The 6000-nt window shown below is 45.0% G+C and overlaps 1 pseudogene; it reads left to right on the top strand.

Annotated features, from left to right (window-relative positions):
- Nucleotides 1–3695, top strand: part of LOC147683323 (uncharacterized) — a 136216-nt pseudogene extending 132521 nt beyond the window's left edge.
- The last annotated feature ends 2305 nt before the right edge of the window (nucleotides 3696–6000 follow it).

The following is a 6000-nucleotide window of genomic DNA, read 5'->3' on the forward strand; positions in this document are numbered from 1 at the left end:
CCCAGATGGATTGCCTGCGGGGTTTTATAAGGCCTACTCTACTATTCTCATTCTCGAGCTTTTACGAATGTACGCGGCAGCAATTATGGATGCTGCTCTCCCTCCGACCCTGAATGAGGCAAATGTGATATCGCTATTGAAGCCTGGCAGCGACGTGCTCAACATGGGATCATACAGGCCACTTGCCCTTCTTAACACGGACTACAAGATCCTTGCGTCTGCGCTGGCCCAGAGACTGGCGCCTCTGGTCCCTGCACTAGTCCACGCAGACCAGAACGGTTTTGTGCCCACCCGCAGTACATCTTATAATATTAGACGGCTATTTCGTGTGCAAGGTCTGGCCATATCCTGGTGGCCTCACTCGGGATGCGCCTCACTCGATCTTGAGAAAGCATTCGATTCAGTGGAATGGCCCTATCTCATGCAAGTGATGGAAAAATTTGGTCTGGGTGCTGATGATGGAACCCTTGGCGGCACAGTTGAATGATTCTGGCGCAGATTGGGGTATCCCCTTTGCAGACGGGGTCCACTCAGTATCACTGTATGCTGATAACCTACTGATCTACGTTAAAGACCTGACCCGGTTTCCATGCGCGCTCACTGACATATTTAGCAATTTTGGGGATGTGTCGGGACTTCGCGTTAATTGGGCGAAATCAGGTGTATACTCTTTCGCCGTGGACACCCCGGAGTGCAAAATCACAGTGATGGGTGAACGACTCCTCTGGTGTCCAACCGTTTTTCGATACCCGGGGATTCAGGTTTATCATGAACCCGCTGATCTATTGGAAGGTAATCTCACGAGAACAATTTCGGCACTTACAGCTCAAGTGTCCTTTTGGAACTCTCTTCCGTTGAATGTCCCCAGTCGCATCACACTTGCAAAGATGATTGCCCTACCTAGGTTATTGTACTTTTACGCAAATCTACCGGTATAGGTCCCTACTCGCATTTTCCGTGAGCTGGAAACTCTAACCATACGGTTCATCTGGAATGCGGGCGCCCCAGAGTTGCGTTGAAAACCCTCTATGCTGCAATAGAGAGTGGTGGGTTGTCGGTCCCTAATCACGAGCTTTACTACCTGGCGGCGCAGTTGCAGTGGGTTACTTACTGGCTGAGTGGGAAGAATTTGGGAGATACTGCCTCGGACGACGCAGTCATGAGGGTCCCACAGATACACGCACTATTTCATCCCTTAACTAAGACCCGCTGCTCTGATCATCTGCATCTCGCGGTGGCGAGAAAGTGCTATATGAGGAGCCTGAAACTTACAGCCACTACCAAACCGTAGGCACCCAATCTGCCACTGCTGGGTACACCTTGGGAGGACGGCGCACTCACGGAACCTGCGTTGGGCAGCTGGGCGGCCGTTGATTTGGAGAGCCTGGGCGACTTGTTTGCAGATGGCGCGCTGCTTTCTTTTGCGACTCTAGTGGACAACACAGGACTACCAGCTAGGCAGTTCCTGACTCATGCAACGCTCCTACACACATTGACTCGAGCCTGGGGACCTCTAGCAGAGGAGCCGCCAACACACCTGCTCATTCAATACCTGCATGTGATGGGAAACGGCTCTCACATAGTACATTGGCTCGCTCAAGTGCTGCACACGCACAAGCAGTTCTCATCACAGTGCCTGCGAGACAAATGGACAGCTGATAGAGGCCGGGACTGGACTGACAGGGAATGGGCGCAGATACTTGCTGGGACACTAAATATACCGCGCAATGCACGCTTCAAGATAATACAATACTATATTGTGCATCGTGCGTATCTGTCTCCAGATAAGCTCAATTGATACAGTGTGCCCCAGATGTGGACTTATGGACGCACAACTCCTACATATACTCTGGGCATGCCCTTCACTACACACCTACTGCACTGCAGTTTCAGATACCTTGGTAAAAGTGACAGGAGACAGCTTGCTGCATACATGGGAAGCTTGCCTATTGGGCTTTTTTAAAAGAGAGAAACAGACGAAAGTCCAAGCGAGGTTCTGGGACCTGGAGCTGATAACTGCGAAACGTCTCATTACTAAGCATTGGAAGAATAGTACACCCCTCCAGGCGATACACTGGCGTAATTCGTTGGACAACTGGGCAAGGGCAGAAAGTGTGGTGCTGCATAGAGAAGAGACGGTGGGGCTCCGCATGTACCCCATAGCGCTGGACTGGGATAGCACCTTGACGACTTACCACCAGGTATGCCTACAGAGTGGTATTGTTTAACCGCTTGTACCTCTCTTTGCATATTCGCCCCCCCCCTCCCTGTGGGCCCCCCTCCCCCCCTTGATGTGCGCACTGCAGGTCTGGTAGTTTGAACCTCACTATTGACATAGCGCAGTGCATACCTGCTCCCCGCCTGCCCCAAGAGCATCACACGTACACATGCACTCGTTGTTAACCACCGCCCAGACTCTCGTTTTCGTAATCTTCAGATTGTTCATTACATTTGTTAGTTTGAAATGAAGCTTTGGATATATGTTGCATTGGTGATGAGCCCAATTTACCTTGATCTGCTGCCATAACATAACTTGTGCTCCGAACTGAACAAATTTCTGATGTGATATCGGGAAACAGCTCTTGCTTTATCCTTCTTTTTTCCTTTAATATTGGACGCTGCCTCTTTTGATCCATATTTCCTTTATGATAAGTCTGTCAATAATGATACTGACATGCTGTTTTAACTATGTTGCTTTTATTTTGATCCTTGCGACCGAGCTCCTTCATGTGTATGAACAATCGAAATGATCTGTGACAAATATTCTGCACTACAGCATAGCTAATCATTTTTTCATATGTGTAATGTTGTAAAATGACAAAAATGCAATAAACATATTCAAACAAAAAAAATGACTCTCAGCAAGAACAGAGTAACCTACATCCATCAAGATTTCCATCTGGCCGTAATGACCTTAGTTGGAGAAGAGAAGGCCAACAAATTGTGTGTTCAAGGGACCATCCTGGGCGAGAAGTCGGCCCTAAACCAAAAAGAGGGGTTTTGGTTGTCCCTAAAGTTTTAGTAGTTACGGCAGATGAAGATGATGAGGTCAATTCCATGGATGAAGACGACTGAAATAATTGAAGAATAAGCTAACAGGTGATGTAAGCATATATCAGCCAATAGAGGTTGCAGTGTTCAAACAAAATGCCACAGGAAAGGCAACCAATGAAAGTTCAATGTGGGAGAAAAACTCCAAGGCATTTCAAAACTTTCATCATGGCCCAAACCCTAGAAGTCGACAGCAGTCAAGAAACTTTACTGGAAACAAGGAGAGGTAAAGCCTTTGAGCGTGAAAGTGTTTTCAGTATCTCTGTACATCGGACTTTACTTCCGGGAAGTACCAGATCTAATCAAGAACTGGAGAGCTATTTGAGAAATTCACTTCTTCGTACTGCCCTTCCAAACACACAATATAATCAAGTGGTGTACAGGGTTACTGATTTCTATAGAAGCTATCTACAGAAGAGAGAGCTGGCTAGACACATGATGGCATATTATGCAGCAGGGCTCTATGAGTGCACAGAGTGTGAATAGAGGCTCTTAAAGAAGTCCAATCTAAAGAAGCATTATAGAACGCACACAGTTGAAAGACCACAAAATGCACTTTCTCTCACAAAAGGTTCAGTCGGACAGATAATCTGAATTCCCATATCAGAATTCATAGTCGTCGAAGCAAGAGGCAGACCCTATGAGTAAGAAGTCCTTCCTTTGCATAAGAGATCCTAACACAGAAAAAACAAACAATGCCTCTAAAATTATATCCCCTTGCAGAGATAATGAGCATCAAACTAAAGTAAATGAATCATATCACAAGAGGTATTAGGTGTCGGAGAACGAAGATATGCAGACCTCATTGTGTTTACCAAGACCTTACCTAATGAAATCCCATTCATTTTTGAGCGCTTGGTACCCCTGACGAGGCTCTACAAAAGTCTGCGCCTCAAGGAAATACTTTTGTTATGTCGAAATGAAACCTCGTGTAGCACCGCCACAAATGAGACATCCTTTGATCAGTAACAGAGCCCAAGAGAAGGAAAGTACAATAGAATGAATGGACGTCAACTCCTTCCCACATTGTCCCACCACAGCCGCTGTTGCATAGACTTACTTTGATGAGACTCCACGCACTTGGGGGCATATTACCAAGCAAGAGCGATAATTATCGCTATTGCTTGGTTAGTGACAAAAATTTACAGCTGAGCTGCGGCGATTTTTACCGCAAATAAACCTTGGTATTACCAAGGTTTATCGCAAATGCGATAAAAATCGCCGCAAATGAATGAATATCGCTGAAAAGTCAGCGATATTCATGCATTACCGAGCTAATGCTCTTAGCCATGTTATCCACCTCCCATTGGATAACATGGCTAAGAACTGCTCAGGGCAGGTGTTAGCTTTTGGAGATATTCGCGCTTAGCGCGAATATCTCCAAAAGTTGGTAATAGGAGATAGCGATGTTAGCGACTGTTTTCAGTCGCTAACATCTTGGCACGCCCACTTTGCATGTCATTAGTGATAAATATCACTGACATGCAAAGTGGGGCCAAAGATGGTCGCTATCTCCTACTAGCTGTCGCTAACTGGTGTTAGCGACAGCTAGGTAATAGGGAGATAATTTTATCTCCACTTTCTTGGCTTTTAAAGCCAAAAAAGCGGAGATAAACCCCCTTGATAATATGCCCCTTGGTTCGTATCCAGGATGACTTTGCAGGCTCGATTGTCTCAACAACATAAAGCTGACATTTAAAGAGAGATAACTACGACGAAGATACTACACCACTTCATTTAAGTGCTCCCTGCCGGGAAATATGTTCTCTCACTTTCTTCCTTGAGCCAAAGGGCCATATGTATCAACACATTTCCCCATAGACACAGAATGGGCAAAACCCTTTGATACATCTGGCCCTTTTTTCTCCTAATCTAAGAATGCACACTTAGGGTCTCATTGTGACCATTCCTACATTCCAGGCACAAACTGTACACCCGAAAAATATCACTAACACAGGGAGTGGTATTGACTTGGTGCATATTTTGCACATTGCTCCAAGTTGTAGGCTCAGAATGGGAGGCATTGCACTAACTTGTGTTTTTTCAATTCCCCCCTCTTCATATGGATAAAAAAATTCAGTGTGTCCAGAAATAGCTCCTTAAAGTATGGTTGATGTGTAAATGAGAGCTTGTGCATAACTCTTGATTGGTGTGAGTGTGAATGATTTTACTTGTGTGCATTTCTGTTCCACATACATTGTTCACCAATATTTGTAGGTGCAGAGATTTACCCTTGAATAGACAATCATAACTGATGAATCGTGCAATGCACAAGGGTCTCTGAGATTTAACATTTTCTTTCTTTGACCGCCCAGCTAGCAATTCTTGTTTTGTTGTTCACTGACTTGATTGAACAAATAGTAGACTTTGAAGATGATGGCATAGTACACTTTGAAGATGATGGCATAATTCCAAAAATACTGTTAGAACATGTAGCGTCTTCCCCAGCCCTGGAGCCTATAAATGAGATACTCCACACATGGGGGCCTATTTACAAGCCCCTTGCACCACCCGTGTGTCACTTTTCCTGTTAAAAATGACGCAAAAGTGACCCAAAAGTGAAGCACGAGGCTTGTAAATAAGCCACGAGTTGATTCACAGACGTCTTTATTCTCCAACATACAAACACACACTGCACCATAACGTCATACTTCTATTACAAACACCTTAGAACCTCCCATCACTTTTCGTAGTTCCTATACAGAGTTCGCTCAGAACCACAAGGGTCCTAGCGCGTACATAAAACTCTACACAAAATGTTCATGCAAATAAAATTAGACAGCCACATCCTCCTCAAATACTTTGCCCGTCCAAGGTGTAAAGACACATACCTCAACAACCAATTAGCACCTGCACAAACAGTTAATTAAGCCTATAGTCTAAAGCAAACTTTGTGCTGGCTTCAGCCATATTTGTTAAAAACCCGACAACTTTTATTATTATTTATTA

Source organism: Lissotriton vulgaris, chromosome 11 (assembly GCF_964263255.1).
Source record: "Lissotriton vulgaris chromosome 11, aLisVul1.2, whole genome shotgun sequence".
Taxonomy (NCBI): domain Eukaryota; kingdom Metazoa; phylum Chordata; class Amphibia; order Caudata; family Salamandridae; genus Lissotriton; species Lissotriton vulgaris.